General features: G+C 40.4%; 1 protein-coding gene across 1 annotated transcript in view; it reads left to right on the top strand.

The window, feature by feature from the left end:
* Positions 1–6,273: 6,273 nt before the first annotated feature.
* COL21A1 (collagen type XXI alpha 1 chain) overlaps positions 6,274–26,287 on the top strand; it is a 98,672-nt gene continuing 78,658 nt past the window's right edge. The window contains exon 1 of the mRNA XM_065730835.1: positions 6,274–6,294. The gene's annotated coding sequence lies outside the window, so the exon portion shown is untranslated. The remainder of the gene's footprint in view (positions 6,295–26,287) is intronic.

The following is a 26,287-nucleotide window of genomic DNA, read 5'->3' as shown; positions in this document are numbered from 1 at the left end:
AGAGGTTCTCAACCACTAGCTCTGTTGTATACTTTTCCTGTGAATGTATGTTTTTTAGCTGTGCTTTCTTAGAATGGCTTGGAATGGAAGGGACCTCAAAGATTATCTAGTTCTAACTCCCCTGCTGTGGGCAGGGTTGCCATCCACTACACCAGGCTGCCCAGGGCCCATCCAACCTGGTCTTTTAACACCTGCAGAGATGGTGTACCAACAGCTTCTCTGTGCAACCTGTTCCAGTGCCTCACCACCCTCTGAGTAAAGAATTTCTTCCTAACATGTAGCCTAAATCTTCCCACTTTTAGCTTTAAACCATTCTGCCTTGTTCTACCACTATCCAACCATGGAAAAAGTCAAATTCCCCTGTTTATAAGCCCCCCATTAAATACTGGAAGGTCACATCAAAGTCTCCCTGGAGCCTTCTCTTCTTCAGTCTTAACAAGCCCAGCTTCCTCAGCCTTTTGTCAGAGAGGTGCTCTAGCCCTGTGATCATCTCTGTGGACTCCTCAGGACCTGTTCCAGCAACTCCATGTCCTTCTTATGCTGGGAGCCCCAGACCTGGGCATAGCAATCCAGATGATAGAACCTCACTTCATTCTCTCATATCAACTGTACCACTCAGCTTTGTCATTTACAAACTTGCAGAGGATACACTTGACTGCACTACAACACTGATAAAGATGTTGAAGAGCACTGGTCACAAGATGGAGCCCAGGGGGATACAGCTTGCCTCTGAACTCCAATATAGATTTGAAGAGTGGACTATATGGTGGCTAAAAAGCTGAGTGGGTGGCCTCAGCCAAAGTTACAGTCAGTGGCTCTATCTCCACATGAAAAACATGCCATCCAAAGGGACCTGGACAAAGGACAGTGAATCTAATGAGATTCAACAGGACTAAATGTAAGGTGCTGCACCTGAGTCAGGGTAATCCCAGAGACGTGCACAGGGTGGGGGAAGAACTTATTAAAAGCAGACCTGCAGAGAAGCTCCTGGGGGTTCTGGTGGATGAAAAGCTTGACACAAGCCAGGAGTGAGCACATACAGCCCAGAAGGCCAACTGTATCCTGGGCTACATCAAAAGAGGGATGGCCAGCAGGGAGAAGGAGGTGATTATCCCCCTCTACTCAGCTCTTGTGAGGCTACATGACAAATCAGAGTGACAGAACATTATAAGTATCTCAACTATATAAAAATCTTTCATACACAGGACCAGTTTCTGATATATTTTTTATTATTTTTTGATAAGTTGAAGTATTTAAAATTTCTGTAAATTCTGCCAAGGCCTTAAGGGCAAAGATTTCTTTTTTTCTAAGTTCAAAAGTTTATGTGCATTTTAAATACTCATATTTTGTGTTAATGACTACAGTTACTAAAAATCAAACTTTTTTTTTTTTTAAAAAAAAGATCTATTTAGTCCCTAAGGGTTATTCACCTTGCATAATTTCATCTCAGATTTGTAGAAGTGTTGAAGGATAAAGGCTTAATGTAAACGTTCTTTCCCATGCCTTGGACAAGTCTCCTTCTCCAGTGTTTTTGCAGAGAGCCACGGCTCCTAAAGCAGAAACCAAATGTAAGTATTTGTATCTACTGCTCACATTGTCTGCATTATCATCATTAAACTGTGCAGGGCTATCACTTTAACTATGGAAATATAATTTTCCAAACATCAAGCTTTTTAAAGCAATGGTTTAAATGACGGGGATTGTGGAAACTTCTGTTTTGAAAATCCTGGCATCCAACTACTATTTTCCAGTTGTTTATTCTCATGCTTTAGCTCTAGTTTCTTTTTTTTTCCCAGCCCTAGTCCTTCTTCTCATCATGATAATGCAGACTTCATTTCAGAATCTTGATTGTGCCAGTATGGTAAACCGAAGTATATTTATTGGAGAGATAATGCAAAATTGCAGGCTGGTATGCAATCCAGTCATCAAACTTCTGTCCCTTGTAAAATAATCTGATCTTGCAGAGATGATTTAAAGACTGTGGTGTGGTTGTGGACAGCAGAATGTAATGAATGTCTTGCATTGCTGCTTTTCTATAGCATAAACTCTAAGTGGTGTGATTTCTACAGCTCCTGTATTTAGCAGGATTTCATTTACTACTTAAAATTCTATGTGTCTTGAATGCAGTGGACATCATTAGCGTGCAAGTGTGATCCTGTGAAGCCTGAACTCTTATTAAATATTGCAATTCATAAACAAGCATATGTGTATGAGAAATCTAAGTATTCCCTATTCATTCAGTATCTGCTGAAGTCAGCAGAAGTACTGGTCCACTGAAAACAGTCTATAATATGTAAGTGTAAATTCAGCTGGCCCAGCATCGACACTTATCTCCGAGCCTACTGGTTCCTGGCTGGCCTCCTACTATTTATTGGCTGGTTGTGAGGCTGTCCAAAAGTAAAGAAATCATCGACACACAGAGTTTAGTCTGGAAAAAGCTGAAAACTAGAAATTGAGTTCAAAACTAGTAGAAAATATCCTACAGCTTGAAATTTCAGTACAAGTGATACCAGACCAGTCTGTGATATAATGAAATGTTGCTCTTTTACATGTGCTTACCAGTAACAAATGCAGAAGTTGATGTAAATCTCTCAAATTACGTGACTTGAGCACAGCATTACTTTGGAAATAGTCTTAAATAGGTACATTTCTTTTTGACTAATGCATAGGACAGTGGATGAATTTTAAAGGATGCTACTTATTTCATGAAACCAGCCTTTCATGCCCCACCACATCACTCATCCAGTTTGTCCCACACCAAAGGGCATGGGAGAGGGCCCTGCATTGCTGACCTGAGAAAAGGAAAAGGAAATTTTGTGGCTGGTGAAATGGGTCTTGGGAGAACTGACCTTCGTGAGATTTCTACATGGATGAGTCATGCTACCCCCATTACTCACATCCTCAGGACTTTTCCCTGCAATCACTAACATGCGCACCGATACACCGTGTCATTTCTTTGAGCACAGCTACTGGTGAGCAAGTAGTTACAGAAGTACACAATAAAGAACTGTACATTATGGTACATTTCATCTCTTCCAGAGACTTTGGTTAGAAAAGCAAAACTCTGTTTCTCTTGCAATATCCTATCCTTTAAAACTTCAATACGACTTTGTTAAAAATAGCAAAATTCAAGTTTTGCCTCAGTTAAGGAAGAATAAGGGTTATAGAATGAGGTTCCTTTTTTCTGGAGGAGAAATGTAAACATGGAAAAATATGTTTTGAAATGTAGTAATCTTAATTTCAGTCACTAAAAGATGAATCTTAGATATAATTAAGTAACATGGGTCTAGGTCGATCTAATTCTTGATAATTTCCACATTTTTCTGTTGACACAGACTTGGCTACAGTACCGTATTTGTAGAATAACCAGAAACTGAATCTGAAACCACAGAATCCTGACACAAAGAAAGACATGGAGAACTTTCACAGTGTGGGAGAAGGATGATACAATTTCTGATTGCCTGAAGCAAGACGGGAATGTAGCAGAGACCTCAAAATGACTAATTTGTACACAATTCATGCTTAGGTTTCAGCCTGGATTTTATTTCATTGCAATTTCATGTGGCCCCATTGGGCACCACATCTTTTCAGAGCTTTACATTAGAATGTGTTTTTTTTTTTCCTCTCTTCAAACTCAGCATCTAGGCAAAAAATATCAAATATTATTGATGAATTATCAGCCAAAAATCACCATTTTCATCATTTAATGCTAGGAGACTCTTAATGGTTGAAGAAACAGCACAGTGGCAAAACTGTCATCTACTGGGAGCTATGTTGACATCCACTTTCATGTAAAATTTTCCTTCCTATACCATTTCATTGATTTAAGAGAAAATGTCAGTGAGGACTGGGTTATCATCAATGTATTTCAGACCTATGATAGCTAATTGTTATTGAGACTGCTGCTTCCCTTCAGGCTTCATTGTAAGTTCTGTTAAAGGCAAAATTTATGCATTACAACACTGCTAAATAGATTCCCAGGAAACAGGTTTGTTTAACAGCATATCATAACCATTTGCAGATGATTTATGTTTAAGGACTCATGCCTTGAGGGCAAGGTGGAAAACGTTCCTCATGTTACTAGAAATGTTCTCTTCACATGAGCAATGGCCCAGAGATGCTACATATTGAAGAATATTGATTCAATTAGATTTAAGCCCCCTTAGAACTGGTATTTGCTATTATGTTCTCTATCCATGGTATAGTTGTTAGTTTTCTTTTCTTTTTCAACATTTTTTTTTTAAATCTAAAATAGATATTGCTTTCACCATGATGGTTCACATACAGAAACCCTTTATCATCTGTCTTCCAAGGGCTCTTATTTAAAATAAGAAAAAATATATACACAAAATCCATATGTGTTTCATTATGTGGGTATACATATATAAATACATACATATATATGAATAAGTTCTGAGACAGCAATCAAACCACATCATCACAAATGGAGACAAATGAGGGCTGCTCTGAAAGTACTTTCTCCCATTTTATTACATTAGCCCACAACTTCAGAAGTGGATGTTGGTGGTATGGCAGAAGAGGCTGAGCCTTTTTCCAGTATTCCGTTACATTTTGTTGGCGTGCGACAGCTGGCAGCAAAGCAGCGGTCTGTATGATGCAGTGGTGTGGAACTGCATTCCTCCATGTAAAGAAGTGGCACCCATTGACATTCATTGATGAACACTGAACATTTATGGAGACCAAATAGTGGATGTGAGCACAGTGAGGTGGCGGGTGGTGTGTTTCAGCGTGGGCAACAGCTACAGTAATTCGCCTCCACTGGTGCCAATTTCTACAAGTGTGGCATGCAGGCTTAGTCCATTGCTAAAAATCCACATCTAATGGTGGTGACTGTTGAAAAATAGCGCTTAGTAGCTGAGAATTTGCTCCCTCAAACAGTTATTGTGCTCTTTGTCGCAGTTTCCACAGAAATAAATAAGAGGCGTTGCTTTTGTAGTGATACATACATTGCTTTATTATTGAGCCAATCAATTTTCTGAATATGTGGTCAGTGGGAATGTGAAGCATCAAAGAAATGCCTTCCACATGTGCCTAAATAGTGTTTTTCTGGGATAAGGTTTAGAACAAAAAACATGTTTAGTTCCTTTGTTGTGTTTGGATAGACAAACATCAGCAGTGTTGATATATATATATATACATATAGGTGTACATACACATTTCTTTTCTGTTTGTCCTTAACAGGAAGGTGATAGCTCTATCAAATGTGAAGATGTTTGCCTGAACCTGTCTTTATGTATCAGAGATCTAACATGGACATACAGCAGGAGAAGGGGAAATGGTTTTAAGTTGAGGGAGGGGAGATTTAGGTTGGATGTCAGGGGGTGTTCAAGGCCAGACTGGATGGGGCCCTGGGCAACCCGGTGTAGTATGAAATGAGGAGGTTGGTGGCCCTGCCTGTGGCAGGAGGTTGGAGATGCATGAGACCCCTTCCAACCCGGGCCACTCTGTGATTCTGTGACACTCAGTGCCTCATTAATTCATAAAAAATCTGCTGCTGTTCAGCACTCCTCAGAAAAAGCTTCTTGTTGGAGAACACCTGAGGTTTCATTTGAACATAGATCTGTCTCCTGGCTCAACTGTATGAACATATATGTACACGGGTGCAGGCCTGAAACACCTGTGGGGATGAGCATGAAATGGAACACAGGAGGTTGTGTCTAAACAGCAGGAAGCACTTCTGTGGTGACATAGGACAGGATGCTATGGATGGAGTCTTCTCCTTGGAGACCTTCAGAAGCCGCCTGGATGTGGTCCTGGGCACCCAGCTTTGAGCTACTGAGGTGTGGTTAGATGAGATGGCCCCTGCCAAGCTCAGCCATTCTCGTGACTCTGAGTGGTCCAAACAGCAAGCTGCATGATGAGTAACACGCACCAACGCTTTGGAAAGAACAGAAAGTTTCTCATCAGGGCTCTGTTACGGGTGGTGGTACCGCAGGCAGCGTGCTGATCCCTCGGGGTCAGCGAGACAGCTTCCCCGCAGAAAACCTGAAACCACGCGAGCACCACGAGCGCTGAGTTGCACGGCCACGCAGCCAGCTCCTCAGCCCACGTATCCGCAACGCACGGTGCCACCGCCGTGTTACCTCCCGGTGCCCACCCCCCCCTCACGCCCCGCGAGCCCCACGCACCACCCCGAGCCGCGCGGCACCAGCTGCGGGGGGCGGGCGGGAGGCGGCGCTGCGGGCGGGGCGGGCGGGCCGGCCGCGCGGAGCCCGCGTTGCCGCCGAGCTGGCGTGGGGCAGAGCCGCGCCGCAGCGAGCGGACCCGCCGCAGGTGGGGGAGCGCGGCCGGCCGAGGGCGCGCGGGGCTGCGGGTCAGCGGGTCAGCGGGTCAGCGGGGCGGGTCCTTGCGGGCGGGACGGACGCGTTGCACCCCGCGCTCGGAGCCGCGCCGGAGTCTGGGGGCGGCGGGGACGGGACGGGAGCGGGGCTGCACCGTCGGGGTGGCAGGTGCAGCCTTCGGGGCGGCCCCGGGATGGGGACGTGAGTCCGAGGTGATGACATTTGTGCCTTCTTTTTAACAGGGAGATGTGAAAGCAGTGTGTCACAGATGTGTTGGGTTTCCTTGTTGCTATTATTATTATTTTTTTCCTTTTGCAATACAGTTGCAAAGCAGCGGGTAGATCGTGCTGTCTTGAAGTTCTAGCTCGTTTTGTTGGCACGAGATGAAGTCGTTTATGTTATATCCTTCTGCGTGATATAGAAATCCGCATTATTCAGGCGTACGAGTGAAATGAATTGCTGACTTTATGTATCTGTGCTTAAACTAGGTTGTGGCATGGGAGTTCAGACGTTACAGCAGAGTAGAAGAGGTTGCTATCACTGCAATTATCCTTGTTTCTGTACCTGGAAGGAAAAGCCTGCTTGGGAGGCCTCTTCCAACGGCTCCTGTTCATTGCTTAGTGCTGAGATACTCAGTGTGCTGGGAGGATTTGGTCTCTGTCTCCAGGATTTCACAGGCTGGGAAACCAGTCCTCCGGTTGATTTGGAAGGTCTTCCAGCTCTCAGGCACCTGAGGAAGCATTGCAGGTTTATTAAACTTACATAATTAAAGTAAGGTTTGGAATTTTCCCTCTAACCTTACCGACTGCGGTGTTGCTCAGTGTACTTTTAATATCTATGCAAGCATATAGTGCTAACTAAAAAATGAGTGCAGAACGTTTATTTGAAGTGCCATGAAAATTGTGTTTTCATTAACAAATGTAGTCTTCAACTGTGAAGAGCCTGTTGGGATAAGGCATGTTATGTGTATGTGCAAAACGTGAAGGCAAAGTGGACTGGCGAAGTGGAGGTTCTCCTCAGTCAGTTCTGCTGAGCAGAACTGCGTATTTGTTCGTATTTAAAAGAATAAGAATCAAGACTAACGTTATCCTGGAATGATGGAGTGTCCCAGGCATGTAATGTCAACTTGTGGTAGTTAAGACTTCGGTACATGTGTCAGTATCTTCACTGCTTACAGTACTGTATGTGATTTTGGACACCATAGTTCCAGGAGGCAGTTAGTCAGAAGAGTAATAAAGGTGATCTAAAATCTAGAAGATATAACCTATGAGAAAGAAGTGAAAGAACTGCATTTTTATGGTGTAGAGAAACAAAGACTGATGAAAGACATGATAACAATCTTCAGATGTGTAATTGGTTGTTGCAGAGTGGAGAGAAACGGGCTGTTCTTCACATCCAGTGGAGGTGCAACAAGAACCAGCTTGCTAAACTGTAGCAGCTGAGTTTAGGTTACATGGCAGGGGAAGTCCTCTCTAACTGTACAAGTAATTGAGCATTGGATTGTTCAGGTAGAGCGTGGAATTTCTTTCACTGGCGCTTTTTAAGATCACATCTAACCTGTCTTAACAACGTATTTACCAGAAATGCTGAAAGCAAGGGTGACCATGGCAAGGGCTGTATGTTAGGAAAGATTTCTTAGGAGTGGTGAGGCGCTGTGGCAGAGTCACTCTCTGGAGGTTTTCAAGAAGAGTGTAAATGTGGCACTGAAGGACATGGTCTAGGGCAGTCACAGTCATGGTTTAATGGTTGGACTAGAGGATCTTAGTGGTATTTCTAACCGTAATGACTCTGATACTATGAAACATCTCATCTCCTCAGGTTCCTACCAGGCATCTGGGTGGCAGAGGCTGCCAGGAGGTCAGCTTGTGAACTGGCACTGTTGGTGGCAATTATACAGTTATAAGCAGCTTTGTAAGCTAAACACTGCTCAATAATCCACTTACTATACATCGCCCATATGCCTAATTGTTATAGTAGATTTTATGATCCTTTTTCCTTCTGCTCAAACCACATTTACAGCTGTGGTCTAAAAACAGTGGTGGATGATTGCTAAAGAACATCTTGGTCTGGCACCATCTTAATAAGCAGATTAGCTTATTGGTGAATGTTAGAAATTTCAACTCAATTCCAGAGCACAGTTCTATATCACATTGCTCCCTTCAGGTCCCTGGTAACACAAATATGTTTCTGGCGAGTCTATAAAGTAAAAATTGTACTTCAGTTTAATTTGCCTCATTCTAGGCTATGATCATAATCTTGAAAATTACTTGCACTATAATTCAGTTATCACATGTAGCTGGAGAGTGTAGTTTGTCCTACTGGATACAGCAAGTTTTTTTCCCAGTTTGGTTACCAGCTCAACTGCAACAGAAATAGATAGCTGAAATGGACCTTCTCTTGGTGTTTTTCTTCCCTTACCTCCAATATATTACTTTGTTTTTTTTCCATTTTGCTCAAGTTTTACTCTTTCGTGGTTAATCTTTGTGTTATTACCAGTTTACATTTTAGTTACTGTTAAAGTTCTACTAGGTTCTTTGCTTCCAGTGTTGGCCTATGAAATGAAAAAGGAAAACCATTTTTTTTAATATCTCCATTTTGTAAAAGAAGAGGCATACATAAATCCTAACATAATCCTAATTCAAGAGGGAATGGCCACAAGTTGTGCTGGGAAGATTTAGATTAGACCTGAGGAAACATTTTTTCTCTGCAAGAGTGGTCAGGCACTGGAATGGCCTGCCTAGGGAAGTGGTTGAGGCACCGTCCCTAGCGCTGTTCAAGAAGCGTTTAGATGAGGTGCTAAGGGATTTGATTTAGTAGTTGGGTAGGGATAGTGATAGGATGGTTGGACTAGATGGTCTTGTAGGTCCTTTCCAACCTAATGTATCTATGAATCTATAACTTTTCTTTCAAGGTTTTTCATTGCTTTGTGTCCTGTTGTTTTGCCCTCAGTGCTGTAGGGAGGCATTGAATAGATCAGATCTAATCTTTGTAGTGTCTTTTTAATACGATAGGCCTTTTTTTTAATGCTCTTAGTCATCTGTATTATCAAGATGTCTTTGTTTCTGCTTTTTCGTCTTCTTTGGGCTGGCATAACTGAAGCTGAATCTGGCAATCCCATTGAAGACCCACTGTTTACCGTTTCTTGTTTTGCTGCTCTGTTTGCTTTCCATCATATCTACACATCTACACTGAGGGAGCAGCCTTTGGTGCTGGGTAGCATTAGTTTAGAATACTCTAGGAGGTCAAAATACAGCTTACAAAATGCACTGCCTTGCTTTTAGCTTTACTGATTTCAGTTTGTTGTCAGTGTGCTGTCTGATTTGCTTTGTATTATCTCAAAGCACACATCAGGGCCAGGAGCAGAGGGGGCACCTTGGGGGTGTCAGAGCAGGGCCTGGCATTAGGGACCATCCCACTGCCCCTCCAAGAGTAGGGCAACTGGGGCCAGACCCAGCTCTACCCATTTGACACCTACTTGGGGGCCAAATCATGGGCCTGCAGCTGGGTCCAGCAGGACAGCATGATGAGGAGCTGGAGACCAGCCCTGGTTTGGCCCTACTTGGGGCAGGGGCTGTGAACCCCATGACTGGCATAGGGCCCTGGGTATTAAGCTTGTGAGCGCCCTGAGGGCCATGAAAAAATTTCAGAGCTTCACTGATCTGATTTTTGTGTTGAAAATATGCGATATCTACCCATTAGCACAATATCCAAAGGTAGGGACTTTAGGGAGCTGACAGACTGGGAGGTAATGTTACATTCCATCCTAGTGTGACAGCTGCAAGGAAAATGCTTGAGCACTTATCTCTGCCCATTAAACAAAACCCCTAGAAAAAAATTATGCAATATTAAGCTGTGGTTCAGCAAAGCCCTGGCATATGATGTTCCCTGTGTATCCACTTCCAAGGAGGACTCAGTGCACCTCCTTGAGCAATTGTAGTGCACCTCCTTGAGCACTGTAGCCTTTGAGTGGCCAACTCTGCCACTCACAGAATCACAGAATTGTAGGGGCTGGAAAGGACCTCTAGAGATCATTGAGTCCAACCCCCCTGCTAAAGCAGCTCCCTAGCCCAGGTTGCACAGGTAGGCATCCAGGTGGGTTGCTCACCAGTGCTATTTAGGGATAAGCAGAAAATTAAGGAGATTGATATGTTGTGACCATATGTACCGCTTTGTTAAATAAAAATAAATAAAGAAATAAGGAAATTGAGGCTTGACATTTCTTCCCTGCCCATGAGTGGGAAAATACGCTGAGCCTTACTCCATGTTACTTCATTTAGAAGTGGACTGGCCATGGAAAAAAGCAGTATATGGTAGCAGAAAACTTAACCAGTGCTGGCATAGACAATATGACTTAAACGTCCTTTTTCCTCTCTAGTTTCCATGGTACTGGAGTACTGTGAAATTTATAAAAGAAACTTAATTCTATGTTGCCTGTAATCTGCTCAGACATTGTCTTACAGCAGGGCTGATTGATTTAGCTTATCAGGGGAGATGTCAGTCGCATTAGTTGTGATTCACTGCAGATAGAAACCTGGGAGTTGAGCAGTGTTGATGCGCTGAATAATATTATGAATGAAAATAGGAGTACAAAGTAAATACATGTCAGCCTTTTGGAATTCTATGTGATTTATATTGTTTCCATGTTGGATTGAGTAATTGGTCTTTTTATCAGTGTGCTTTATGCTTTAATAAAATAGAATTTAAGCTGTGAGAAGTTAATATCTGCTCTAAGTAAAACACACAGGCATGGAAATGAGATGCATTCTTTCTAGCAAAGAACATGCACAAATTGCAGGGAAGTTTGTTTGCACTTGGTGTGATGAAAAATTAAACTACCTTTCATGCCAGTGAGAGTTTTCCATTTCTTCTTGAGTTCTCTGTCAGTTCAAAGTAAGCCTTTAAAGAGCGCTGCATTAGTGCATAGGTAATCTAAATTTCCTCCTTGTATATTAGTACTTTAAAGCCTGTTCATAATTCAGACTTCTGTATTTCAAGATTTTCTCCCTCCCATGATCAGTTTCAGTGTAGCTTGGTCTGAAGCTTTGGTTTGAGGCATGAGGCACTGTACTAATAACAAAGAGAAGCTGGAGGTTTGTCAGTGATGTCAATGGACATAATGGGGCAAAATGAATGGGTTCTGGAAATTGTAGGGGGAGGTGAAGTAGAAGCTGGGAGAAACTGCCACTCTTTGGGGCAGGAGGGGTTGAAAAGCAGCTGAGGGGCCACGTGGCTTTGGAGGTGGGACTGGGAGCAGGAATCTTCTGGGAATAGACATGGGAGCAGGTGTGAGGAGGGCTTGGAGGACTTTTAGAAGGGTTTTGGGAAGGTTTCGGCGTTTCCTCACATTTTTCATCCAGACATGCCTTTTTCATTGTTTTCTACTGAACCGCCTCTTGTTCTGGGTGCTTCTCGTTGCTTTTGTAAACATGCATGGAATAGGTAAAAAGTGCCAATTGTAGTGGACTATTCACTAATACATATGCAGATTTGTTCAGTACCATGAAAGACTGAACAAAAAAGTGAGTGTTGTGCTTTTGTATGCTTTAATTAAGGAGTCATTATGGTTCTGATTGTGTCTATCTGAACATGGATCACTGATGGCTGGAACACTTGTAGGTTACTGCATATTTGCTGCTGTAACAAAACTCAGAGGAGTTTAGAAAAGATTTTATCTCTGGAGCACACTAGAAATGCATATTTACCCAAGCTCTCTTTTAGAGGGAGAAATTGAGTTGCTGGTATAAAGAGCGTTCCAATTACTGTGGCTGGAGTGCACATAAACAGTGAAATTTGTTACCTTGGAACATTTTTGTACATTTTAAAAAACATTTAAAATAACCCAAGCTCAACCTTTTCAGTGTTCAGTCCAATTTATCAAATTTACAATACTGAGTTGCATTATTCAAGCTGTTTTTATTTTTTCCCCCTTTCTCTCGTGTAAATCTTTGGACCCATGGTAATGATAAAGTGTGTTTTAACTTGCCTGAGCTCATTTATATCCTACATCAACAGAAAATTGAAAAAAAAAACACAACAAAACAACCAAGCTCCAATTTGAGAGTAAGCCAATAATTTTTTAAAGCCAGCTTGTATTTTCCACATTATTTTATAAAAGTCTGTACTTTCTTCATTAAGTGGAGTTAATGATTTCCAAAAGTTTTATTTTTAGTCAAAGCAGTTGCAGCATTTTTATTTTGTGTTTGCTGAGCCCACTTAAGATAATTTAAAGACACGTAAGAGAAGAGTGCTGCAGTTTCTGTAGTAGCAGGAGTACCTATAAGTTCAGCCTTTGTCAAAGACTTGCCAACTCTGTTACCAAGAATCCCTTGTGCTTATTTATTTTCATCCCACTAACTGAGATTTTCATTGCTTTATGAGTATTAGTTCCCTCATTCCACAACAGCCCATGATATCTTATGTGGTGAGGCTGAGATAATGCTACATAATTGTAAAAACAGTAGGATCTGTTAAAATATGAGACTATTGAGCTTGGTGTAAAATCTTGTGGTATAACCTGTTTCACTAAAGTGCACAGAACTATGTGAACTTTTGCCAAGCTATCTGGGGAACCACAAGGAGAGTGGACTGTGTGATGCCATCACGAGCCTTCTGGACTATGAGAGTAATGTGTACATTTGAGGGAAGATGTATAAAGTGGTACTTTAATTCTTTTTCTGATGCCAAACACTTATCATGTTCATACTGTTGGTGCAATTAGAGAAGTACATATTGCCTTTGGTGTCCCTGAGTGTAGTATTTCCTCTTTTCTTAGTCTTTTAACCACCTGGGTGGCTCTCTTGGAGCTCTGGCACAGTTAGACTCCATTAGGCAGCAATCTCCACATGTTAAAATGAATGTCTCATCCTTTAATTGCAACTTTCTTTGACCAGTTCAGCATGTTCCTACCTCACACACTTGGGACCTGACCCTGGTTTTCTTTCATTTCCTCTCTCCTCACTGCAAGTAAAGAAGACAGAATCAGATTCCCAGTAAAAAATTAAAATAAAATAATAAAAAAAATAAACACTGTCAGTGTAACTACAGTGTCATTGTAGAGGAGACGAGGAAGGCACATCTGTGCAATAATTTAAAGAGTGAGTGATTTCTGCAAAATATGACTTGAAGTTGGAAGAAATGAGTGTGGACCACTGCTGCATTGTTAGGGTCATGGATTCATTCCTTTCTCAGCTGCGAAGTGTTTCAAAACAAAAAAAGCTCTCTGTGGGAAGTTGATCTCTGAGATTAGAATTCATGTGCAAGTAAAAAACCCAGTGGAAAGTTATAATACTTCATTTCCATTTAATTGGGGCATTGGTTGTTTATGGGAGATGTGAGTCTCCAGTTCTTAAAATCTTAGCCTTGATAGCATGTGATTACAAGATAAAATAGATCACTCTTGATAGAATATAAATGGAACTGAAGTGAATGACAGTATCTTTGGAAAACAGAACTCCTTACCAAGTGGAACAGTTTCTGCAAAGTTATCAAATTTTGTTTAAAGGCTTCCATTTGGAGAGAAAAGACCAGGGCAGGCAAAAGTGAGGGGAAGTTTTGAGATGCACCATATGAGGTTTATCTTATGAGGTAGAACTATGTGGAAAAGCACAGTCGAGAAAATTGGAGCTATATGAAGAATGGAGTCCCTCATTTCATAGCAAGATAAAACAGGAAACTTAAGGTGGAAATAAAAAAAATAAAATGGTGTTATATGTCAAAGGAGTTATGTATCTTACTGAAAGGAAGTAAAAACTTTCACCTTCTAAAAAGGAGTCTATTTTATACTTCAGAAACTGTCACATACTGAGAAAGCAACGATTAAGTGGCAGCTCTAAACAAACCAACAAAATACACAAAATGACATTTTATAGAGCTCTGGCTGGAAGTTGACAGAAAAAGAAGAATGAGGGATTAATGGCAGTTGGAGACTTGGAGGAGATTCTTCTTATCCCTGAGAAGTAAAATTGAGAATCCTCCAGGTAGAATTGCATCAATCATGGAGAAACTGCTGATAATAAAAAGTATTGAAATGCTGGCAGATTATTAAACTGAAAGATACGCTTCTGAAATATAGTGGAAGATAAAATGATAATGGAATGTTTTGCTTTTTTTCTTCTGTGAAAAAGAATGAAGGGGTGGGGAAGGAGAGGAAGATTTGCGGAATAGGAATAACATTTTTTTTTAAGGTCCTAGACAATAGAGTTTTATGTTTGTTACTCCCTGATGAATTTGCAATGAAGAGAAAGGAATGTAATTGTATGCCCCTGTGATTAAGTCCATTTGCTGTGCAAAGAGGCCCACATGGTCATGATGTGCTTCTGACTCAGCTGAAATGAACACTGACAGCTTTTGCCAAAAAGTAGAGGGAAGCTAGGATGCAGAGGATTTCATTAAGGAGCTCAAAAGAGAGGACAGCTGTACCTAATTTTCAGAAGCACATAGTTGTCTCTGAGGAAGCCAAGCGGTACCAAGAAGAAGGCTTAATTTTGATTTCCTAAAGAGCAAAGGAATTCCATTTATTTGATCTCCTCTGTTATTTTCAGATCTGGATTTAAATAAGGTATCTGCTCTCAAAAGTGATACTTCTATCCAAAGGGAATTTTATTTTTGCATATGCCTAGGTAATTTATGCTAAGTAATTTCTGATGTTAATAAGTAGTTTGTCCTTTTATGCTATCTGGTAGTAGCAAGAAAAAGGCTCCAACAAGGCTGCTGTGGGAGCTGTCCATTCCTAAGCCTTTTCCTTATGGAAGTTTGGTTGCTTTGCAGAGACATGAATCTCTCTTTCTCCCCAAGACTTGACCTCATGTACTTCTGAGTTTGTCTCTTGTTCTGTTTGATAGGATTTTTAGATAGAACTGTAGTAATATGTCTTCTATTTTTCCAGGAGTTAGGTAGTCCAGGAGGTAGGTTATCTTTGAAAAGTTGCCTCAAAGGCATCTGCATACAAAGAAATCTTACTCAAAAATCAGAATTTCAGAAATGCAGTTTTATGGTTATTTTGCCCATGTAACACCAGGCTGTGTAGTGCAGCTGACACACTGGAAGGAAGGGGTGCTGTCTAGAGGGACCGTGACAGTTCATGGCTGTGGACCTGTGAGAAGCTCAGGCAGTTGAACAAGGCCAAGTGGATTACAGCAATCCTAATGATGTATGATAAATTTAGCTTCTTTGTTTTGAAGTACAGAATTTATTGCAGAACGTTTGCATTCTGCATTACTGTTACGTTCTGGTTTACTTAAAATAGGCTGCCCTCGGGTACAGAAATAAATCTTGATTGTATGATTTCCTTAAGACCTAAGGACTTAGATGTGTAACTACAGCCGAGGTTTACCATTTAAGTGCTAGAGGGATTCTTGTTTCTACTTAACCACAGAGGTAACCAAATTCATTATGCTGAAGTTTATGGCAGTAAAAATTCCTGCACACCTACATGTCTGATGGAGGCATGCCTAGACTGTGCAGCATGGTAGGTACTTAACAATTGCCCAATTCCTAGAAAGATTTACATGACAGAAATTCCTCTGTCTCACCTATGAACATTGATCTAGCAGGAATTCTTAGGACATGTTGTTTGTTTTGTTCATTCTTTATACTATGTGGTTAGAGCATTAGCCAAGATGAAGAAGACCTGGATTTAGTTTCCTTCTTCACTCTGAAACATTTTGAACCATTTACCTCGTTACTGGTAAATGCTTAAATGGTGAGCTTCTGATTAGAGGTGGCATGGAAGAGGAGAATGGTGAGGGTTGGTGTAATTATGGGTGGTGTTCTGTGTTTCAAGACTTTTTTTTTTTTTGCCAGCAGTGCATAGAGCCATAGGTTCAGTGTTTTCAGTTTCCAAAGTGGTCCTTGGGTGCATAACTGACACGCACCAACACCTAAGAAGTGAGAGGCCTCTTAAAGCAAGGCATGTCACTTAGTAAGAATTTGCTGTTTACACTTGACCAAAATAAACTGTACCTATGTATGGTAGAGATAATGCTTCTTAGTAGACAAAGATGAAAGCTAAGTTAAGTGTGATTTATTCCATTAAAGATAATAGCAAATGTGAGGTGGGGGGTTGCTGTGTTGGGAACAAACTTGCAAAAGCGAAAACACGTGAATACATTGCTCATGCTGCTTCACATAGTAGTGATAGTAGAACACTCAGTAGCTTCCTTCGTATTTTCCTGTCCAAGATAGCTCTTTACACAAGTGTAGAAATGTCTCTCTGGTACGCAGTCGGTGAAGCTCTGTGGCATGGCTGGACAGCAAAGGCTGTGCTTGATTTTGCACTGCCTTTCACAACCAGGAGGTTGTGTTCTGCAGAGTGTTTCAACACCTATTAATAGTGCCCTCCTAATATTGTGAGAGTATTAGAGCAGTGTAATGTAGAAATAAAGTTTTAATATATTTTTAAACTGTCATTTTAATTCATGTTAACTCCACTAAAACTTTGTCCATGAATTGAATTGCATATACCATGGAGTATGTTTAAAAATTCTTTACCTGGGTCTGTTTTGATCTCTGTTGGTGTATGTTGGTTAACATAAATTATTTATTGGTTAACATAATTATTTATTGCTATCTCTTGGATAAGTTGGGTATAAAACATTCTCTTTTTGCTTCTTTATTGTATTCTGTATTTGTTTAATGCTTGCTGATGACGCTGAATTACGGTAGTTGTAACAGTTTATGAATTCAACAATTTAAAAGCTAGTAGATATTTTCTAATACCGATATAGAAATAATTATAAATCTTGCGCACCTTAGAGAGTAAAAACAGGACAAGTAATGTTTTTGTTAGTGTTGGACAACATCAAAACAGGCATTGAACTCTGAATCTTGAAGTTTTGTTTTGTACCATGAAAGGCACTAGCACCACCTCCTCTTGTAACTACTTGCTAGTAATGCATTTAAAGCATGACTTTCCATTTACTGTAAGAAATACAAATTGGAGCCTGCATCTAATGGATGAATTTATCTCCACAGGTCTTCTTTATATGAAGTCACTGAGGCTGCATGCTCAGTAGTCTTGTCCAGCCGTATAATGCTTAGTTTCAAGTGCCAGGATCAACCCTGGTAACTTTGCTTTGTAACACTGTAAGTGATGAAAGTGATGAGTTTGTGTTCTTGGAGAGCAGCGAGAACACAAAATATTAGAATTCTCCTTTGTATATACATTCAGCATTATGTGTTTTTTGTTTTTGCTTTTTTAGATGCAGTAGTCTGACATTTAACAAAAAGTAAGAAGTCCTTCCAAACTTGAAAAAAAAAAACACCTTAGGAATATGTCTGAAAATGTATCTGGCATCTTTAGAAATGTCAAATTTCTGGCATGCTGAATAACATTGTATTTCTTTCCCTTTTTTTTTTTTTTTTTGGAAACCCATATATTAGAATTCATAAAATAAAACACCTGCTTTCTTAACTTGTGAGCTTTCTCTGAAGTAATGATAGTACAAGAGAACATGATCTGTAATTTGTTCATACCTACCCAAAAGCATTGTTGTACTGTGTAAGCAACTTACCACAGGTCCTACCAAATGGGCCATGTTCTTTTTCTTTTGGAACCTACTTCGGTGGCATGGTCTCTGCAGAAAATATACTACATGTATTTTCTATGTTTTGAGATGTGCGACTGATTAGTAAATTAAAAAAAAATAATTTGCAGCGGAATGTTTTTTAAAATATATTGAGCTCTAGAGTGCTGGTGGTAGGTGGATGGTTGCACTGGATGATGTTGGAGGTCTATTCTAACCTTGGTGATTCAGTGAAGAGTGAGGCATGCTATTCTTTCCTCTTTCTTTCTTAGGGGAGATAGTTGGACATCAGTGCACATGACTGTGTGTATAAAAGTGTAGCATTAAAAGAAGCACAGCCAGCAGGTTGAGGGAAGTGATTCACCCTCTCTTCTCCATCCTTAAGAGGTCCTGCATTCAGGACTGGGACCTCGAGCATAAACAAAGAATATGGAGTGTTAGAGTGGGTCCAGGGGAGTGCCATAAAGGTAATCAAAGGGCTGAAGCATTTCTCTCTTCAATGAAGACAGGCTGAGAGAATTGGGGTTGTTCAGCCTGGAAAAGATAATATCCAGGGGAGTATTATACCAGCATTCCAGTACTTAAAAGGGGCCTACAAGAAAGCTGTAGAGAGACCCCTTATCAAGGTTTGTAGTAACAAGACAAACTGGAAGAAGGTAGATTAGATTAAGATATATCTGTAAAGGAAGAAATTCTTCACTCTGACTGTGGTAAGGCACTGGATGGGGCTTTGGGCAGCTTGATGTTGTGGGAGGTGTCCCTGCCCATTGCAGGGGTCGGAACTTAGGTGATCTTTGAAAGTCCTTCCTAACCAAAACCATTTGTTGATTCTGTATTTGTACTTTGAAGCACCATCTTGTTTAGCCAGGTTTAGTGTGTGATCAGCAGTATGGTATGAACGCGGCATTGTTTGAAGGTGGATGGCAGGGATCAAGACTAATTTCTGAGTCTTGAAAACACAATCAGAGTACTATGCTGTTCTTGTAGTACTTACTTTGCTTATTTGTCTTGTTAGAACAAATAAGTTCATTCTTTGTAATATGAAATAAAGGGGTGAACGTTAATCTGAAAAGCCAAGAGATGTTATTCTAGGATTATTTGTTAAATTCCTTTTTCCTTGCTACACTCTGTTCGACTCTGTGTTACTTAGAAGTGCTGTTGAGAGTTCTGGGCAGAAATAAGAGTTTACTCCCACGGTTCTGGTTAGAAAGAGCTATTACTTCCTTTATATTCTCCTTCTTATTAGCCCTACCAAAGCTTTATCTGAAGGGCACAGGAACTCCTGAGGTGTTTCTAGAGAGTGATTTGAAAAAATGTTCTCTACGCTGCTCTAACCTCTGAGGACAATTTAATCTGCCTATTAAATTAATTCATGGTGATTGATTCAGAAACGTGATGGTTCTGTCTGAAGTACAATTTCATCATTAACAAATTCTAAGCTGCTTAATGCCGAAGAGAAATAGCAGGCAGAACTGTTACTTATGTTCTTTTGAACAGAAAAGGTGCAAGTGGAATGGTATGAAAGAGGCAGAATAGGAAAGTCTTCAGCTGGTTACAATATGGGCTATAATATTGTGCAATGTATAATCTTTCAGAGTAGTCTGAGGAGGCATGTTTAACATAATCAGTTATTGCTTAAAAGAGGAAAAAAGTCTGTTGCTGAAACCTCTGCAGGTGACAAATGCTAATAACTGTTCGGGATCACTGCTGAACGTAGTAGCAGATCTCATCCCTGGGTCCTAGATGACTGTGCAAACCATATGTTGAAGATTGCTTCATAGTTGTAGAGTGGGAGGAAAGAATTTGCCTTCTTCCCACGTGCTGTAACCTGGAAAGATTGAACAGGATGCTGCCTTCCACCCCCACTCCATCCTTGTGGTGCCAGCTTGTAGGGAGTTGTCTGTGGCAGCTGAGGAAGATGTACTCCTGTCATCAATTAATCCTGATTTGTGGATGTCTGAAGATTAAACAAGTGGCCAGTAGCATAGATTATCTGGACTGAGAGAAAAGGGGAAGCAACGATATTAAAAGTGAAAGATTATAGCAGTATTACAGAGAGCAGAGGCTTTTTTATAGGGAGAGGTAGTACTTGTGGTTCTCCTGGCTTAGTAGTGAGGATTCGTTCTCTTGTGTCGACAAGGGATGGATTGTAAAACAAGGATGCAATGACTAAGCAGTTGTGATGCAAATATGGAATTATGTATACAAGTAGAAAGTACTACATGAATAAAATCCAGCATAAAGATATGTAAGGAACATTTTTTATGTGTAAATACAAACACTGACCCTTCAACATCCAAAGAGAAGAGATGGAGATACTCATGAAAGGGGGGGGGGGGGGGGAAGTCATACCATTACTTGTTAAAAAACTGTAAACAGTAAAAAAAACAGTTTGGAAGTTGGGAGGTACAGGGTAGGTGTTACAGTATAGAATGTTCTCTAACTAGCTAAACTTTGTTTCCTGGTTACTCATCTCTCTCTTTCACCTCCTTATGGCAATAGAAGTAAAGTATGAGGGGTGGCATGCTGTTCCTGTTCTGTCCTTCTGGGGCATAAGGATGGCAGGGCCATCTGGACCTGCTTTACTCACCCTGTTTCTTCTCCTCCTGTTTGCTTTTCATCATACTGTCCTCTTACCTTCACAGGCCTTGTCTTAAAAACAAATAGGAAGGCAGATGACCTGGAGAGGAGCAGTGTGCTTGATGAATGGGAGGGTTTCTGCATCTAAACAGCAAGTACCCTGGCAGTGACACTCACGAGTAAGAAGGAGGGGTTCTGGAAAGTGATCCAGAGACACAGAAACGTGGAGGTTGGAAGGGGCCTCCTGAGATTCTGTAATCTCGCCGCGCTCAAAGCAGACCCACTTAGTGTAGTCTGGTATGGGTCTTGTACAGACCAAGTTTGGATAACCCCAAGGATGGAGATTTTGGTGCCTCTTCTAGTCCCTTACACATTTTCTATTTTACAGCATGTACCCATTTCCACTTGACTTTCCAGTATGGCTGCAGGGCAAGACTCTGTCCATCTCTTCTATGCCTTTCTTATCAGACTGCAGTAAGATACCTCCTCAGCTTTACCTACATTTAGACTGGGGATTGAGGAGAGAAGAGACTTCACTTTTATTGCAGCCTCCCATTTGCAGGTTGCCTAGTGATGTGGTTGATGCCCTGCCCCTGAAGACTTTCAAGGGAAGGCTGGATGAGGCCCTGGGCAATCTGATGTAGCTGTGGTATCCCTGTTCATTGCAGGGGAGTTGGACTAGGTGGCCTTCAGAGGACCCCTCCAACTCTAAGGATTCTATCATTTAGCTTCCCACAACCTCAGAACAGTATTTCCAGGACTGCATGCAGCTTCCCCATCTTGTATCCCTGTCTTGCAAGTCTAATAGAGTTCTCTCAGACAGCTTGGCTTCCGACTAGTTCCCTCTTCATGACTTGAAGCCATGCTGCATTCCACCCTCTGCTTCCATCCCATACTGCCTCAATTTCTTCAGCAAAGGGCATTCTTAAGTAGAAACAGGTTGAGTAGCAGACAATTAAGGGATACCCATGAGCAGCAATGCTTTTGAGATCATCCTGAATAGTCATTCTTTGTCAGAGATTTATTCTTTATAACTTCAGATATTACTTTTTTTCTGTCACTATTCACTAGATAATTGCCTCAATATGTGCTGTTGCTACAGTGCTGAGGCAAAATAAGCCAGTATGTTTGGATGCTTGAAGTGCATGTCTTTTGAATAGAAACAGGGATTGATTTGGGAATTTTACAATAGCAAGTATGTTTGGGTTCTGTGCCCTGTTCTATGTCAATGCCTCATAAATATGATGGCAAAACAAGTTCAAAGGAAAGTCACAAAAATGAGAAGGGATTTGAAAAACAAGTATTGCAGCGTGAAACTTAAGAAGGCGAACTGTATGAAGGGCAGGACCAGGTGGTGGCTGGGATTGCTTGTATGTGTACGTAGAATGAAGCAGGGGAGACCTTTTAACTTTGTTAAGAAAGTCAAAAACAGAACTAGCGCCTGAGAATTCAAGCAAATTCAGCTTTGAAATAAGGTGCAGTTTCTTTTAAGCATCAGAAATATGGTGCAATGTCTTAAAAGCGAGGGTGGTTCAACAGTAGAAAAGATAAAGGGGAATGGAGGAAGGAGAATCATTGTATGGGGATTACTGAGTCACAGCCTGAACCACTGATTGAGCACCTGAAGGAAAGATCCAGTCAGCCCTAGGAGCACAGGTGAAGGCGATTCACCTCTTAGACCTCATGTAAGGGCTGACTGTCACTGAAAAAGGATTTCTCGTTGGAGATCTCTCCTTTGGAGTTCTTTCCCTGTGAGCCTAGATCCTTGGAGATGGGTGAGCATTCATTTTTCCTTCCTTTTGTAATACCTCCTTGTTTGTTTTGGTTATTATGCTTTTTATTGTAAATGCTTTTTGTGTAAATATTCTCTGGCTTTATGCTTACAGGGATCAAACTTGGTGATAAAACTATCCTGAGTGATCCTTTCTCTTCCCAGTGTCATACAATAACTTTGCCAAAGATGAACTTTCACTTAACTGTATGGTTATTAAAACAGCATTTCTCTTCTAGATGGGTGTTCTTTCATGCACAACTCAGAACAGCTTCTTGTTCAGACACCCATTGGTGATAAACTAGTTTATTTGCTTTGTCAGAAACTAATTTACAGCAGCTAGGGTGAAGTTTGCATGAAACAAAGCTGAAAGCACTGGGGGATACAGAAGAATTTCCTGGGAAGGAGTTTATCTAGGGACACTGGTTAAATAGAGCTGGTTGGCAGAGGCCATCTCCCAATATATGCCTTTGCTAAACCTTACTGTGCATTGCCTGTTTGCTATTTATTCAACCGTGTGGGTTCTTTGTCCTCACTTGCCTGATGGACTGAAGGAAAGACTTATGTTAGGGACAGGGGAGGATTTTTCATACTTTATAAATGTAGTCTAATTAATTTTTGTCACGTAAGAGGCTGTAAAAATCATCACATTTTAGAGAAAGTGAGCTTGAATATTTACTGGACTGTCCTTAGTCTTTTTGCAGCTGAAAGCAGCTGAGCAGATAAGTCTTGCATGGTTTTAATCTTTGCCTCGGGTCATTGCATATCTAGACCTTCAAGAGTTCATTAAAGTACAAATTTTGGATATAGTTGAAAGAATAAATATTTACGTAGTAAAGATATTTTGCTCTTTGAGTATGAACATGCTAAATTTGTTCCCTCAAAACTATTCTAAATGCTAAGAGTCTGATTTAGCTCCAGTGAAGAGAACTGGGGCTATTTTAAGTTTTTGATAGTTGAAGACCTCTAGGATTGCTACTATTTCCATTCCTTCAGCAATCACAGCCTACTTCTTAATACAAAAATGGCTGGAGGCAGACAGAGCTCATAGGTGTTTTTTCTTTACATATCAAAAATTTTAAATCACCTGTTGCTTGTTTCCTGCTACTTTTTTTTTATTTCAATCAAAATGTTGCAGTTGTGAAATTGCAAATTGTGTGTCTTAATTAAGCCAGCTCTATCTTCCCTTTTTAAAAAGTAGAGAACAAAAATAAATGTATGGATAAGAGGAGGAAGTGAGGAGCTATGAGTGGAAGCTTCTCTCTGACGTAAGAGGACCCAGCTGAATTTGGTAGCAATGACAGTGTTTCTTAATTCTCTGCCAGCATTCTTTATGCAGACTTTGAGAATGTGGCAGTAATGGATGTAAGTTTCTGTGAATCCCTTGCCAACTAGGTTGTAATCCTAATGTAGTCCTTACATTGCTTTAGAAGTTTGCTTTGATTGGTTCAGTTTTTGTTAATGTTATGTCAACATCTAAACTATTTATAATAACCAGTTGCTGCCGTCTGTGCCCAAATGGCTGTGTTCTTTCCTTTATCAACACTTACCATTGGCCCGATTAAGCTCTGCATTCCTGTGTGTAGACAGAATGGCCTCCTAGGCTATTACTTCAGGACTAAAATTGTCAATTGGATTAAATTGTCCTTTTTTTTTTCTAAGCACATACATATGCACTCTTAAAGTTAGACCTTTTGGCTCTTCGACAGGATTAAGTTTGACTGTTTCTTACACTGAATCTTATTTTCAGAGCATAGTTGAGTTTCAACTGTACAATTTGAGTGTCATGTTTTATCCCATTGATTGGCTATTTTGTTTTCCTTGGATCCGCTGAAGGAAGGAAAATTCTGTGGAATCTCAAGCTGGTTGATAAAGAGAGAATAACAGCATGGGCTTTCACAGTCAGGATGAAATCATGGTTTCCAGGGAGACCTCAGATTTATTACTTGCAGCCAAGATGCTGAGCTGCCAGTGGTGGTTGATTACATAAGTTGCCTATCCTATATTGTTTTGCAGTTGTTTGTGTATCAGTTCAGCAGCTCAAAAGCTGTGGTAAGGCTTTTTTTTTTTTTAATTTAACCCATAAGAACGAATTTCTGTAACCTGCCACAGCATCATCTTGAAGTGGGAGTAAGTCCAGTAAAGTGGAAAATGACAAAAAAAAAAAAATAAAAAAAATTAAAAATACATTTCTGCAATTTCAGATGTTGGAACATGGATGCAAACTTTCTGTGCTGTAGATTGGAGGAGACTGTGGGTTTGCTGTGCTTTATTGAATCACGTGAAAAATAGCCCAGTTCACTTAAGAGGTTTTTTTTTTTACTAAAATGTATCAATCACATTTGTCTTTGACACGTAACTTCTCATGAAATAGGACGGTCAACCTGTTATCTTATGATGTACAAGGTGTTTTTTTAAAACCCAGCTTGTTGAGAATTACAATTTTTTTGTCTCCAAAGAGCCTGCTATTATAAAATTTTTGAAATCTGCCCAAATATTATTCATTTCTTTAATCTTCACCACTTTTTTATTTAATCATCATAATGCTTTATGCTGCAGGATGTATTAAAGCAATACATATGGACGGTAAACTTACAATGTTGTTTTAACTAATATGAATTTATTTTGTATACTGAATACTACTAATAGCGAAAATTACAATTGTTTTGCACAGTCTTTTCATTTGAAGTACTTGCTCATCGTTTGTTTTTTTTTTCTTATCTGTTTCTGAAATGTCTTCTAGATTGAGGATTTAAAAGTTTTACCAGTAGTCCAAGAAATGTTCTTTTGATGTTGTCATCTATTTTTAATGAGTTGTAGCTGAGCTGTGGGGGAATGAAGTATCAAACATAAACATGAAGTAGTTGTTAGTGCCTTTATTGAGCTTTGAATGAGAAATATAAAATAACATTTGAGCAGCCTGGTGTAATGGGAGGTGTCACTGCTTATAGCAGGTGGTTAGAACTAGATGATAAAGGTCCCTTCCAACCCAAACCATTCTGTGACTCAGTGACAGATCATGCTTGTGCATGTGGGAATGCAGGTTAGATGTGAGGTTAGTGTACTGTGGCGTGGAGGAGAAATTTGATATTTCCCCAGGAAATTATATTTACTGAAATAAGTGAAATAAATGTTACTGTGTGGAGCTCGAATGTTTATTTGTGAGCCTTTTGCAGCCTCAGGAGTTCTGCTTTACCTGTGGAAACACTGTGGGTGTCTGTGGTGGGTATATGTCTGTTTCACTAACCTTCCTGAAACTGCTGAATTTGCTCTGAGCCCTTCAGTCTTTGTTCACTTCCTGCAGGTGCTTGGACACTCACCTTTAGCTAACTGCATCCCTCTGCCATCATCATTGCACAGCTCCTGCTGCTTCTGTGGACCTGTACTCAGCTGCAGCAGGCTTTTCTTTGCATCTCTCCCCACTTCTTTCATGTGCTTCTGCAGCTCCATCTCTGTTCTTTAATCTGTTTATCAGGTAGGCTTTTCTGTGGAGGGGGAATAAAGCAGTCCCTTTCTACCCTTGTCACTGTTTTAAAAAGAAAGATGGCTAATCGTGTCAAAATGAGTTGGAGGGCCTGGATGAAATCTTCACGAGTCTTTTTTCAAGGGAGTCCATGAAATGCTTTATGCTTGCTTTGGGGATTAGAAAATGAAATGTCCCTGTGTATTCTAGCTGTGTATTCCTATGTAGCAGCTATAATATAAATAAGTATAGATGCTGTTTACCTGTAAGAGATCTGTTATATGACTACTTCTCACTCTTGTTGCACGGGTGCTAACTATAATGACAAATAAAGAAAACTCATAGTATATGCAACTTAAACTCATAATTCTTATTTTCAATCCCACTTAGTGAACTATTTTGTAAGTGTGTATTTAATGCTGTAGAACAGTCCTAGCATGAAAGTAATTATACTGACAATTGTGCCAAAATAGTTCATTGCTACATAAAAATAGAAAGAAATGGCATGGGAGTACTAATGCACTCCTTAATGTAGGAGATTTTATCTATTTATGTATAGCACTACACTTATGTATGCATTTATGTACAAACTGAGACTAAACTGTGTTTATAACCTCACCCTTCCAAGGCAGTGCTGTTACTCTTTTAA

This window comes from Cyrtonyx montezumae, unplaced genomic scaffold (genome assembly GCF_038088225.1).
Source record: "Cyrtonyx montezumae isolate F1298 unplaced genomic scaffold, pur_monq_1.0 scaffold_13, whole genome shotgun sequence".
In the NCBI taxonomy this organism is placed as follows: Eukaryota; Metazoa; Chordata; class Aves; order Galliformes; family Odontophoridae; genus Cyrtonyx; species Cyrtonyx montezumae.
Note: the sequence above shows the minus strand (reverse complement) of the source record. Positions and strands in the feature narration are given on the sequence as shown.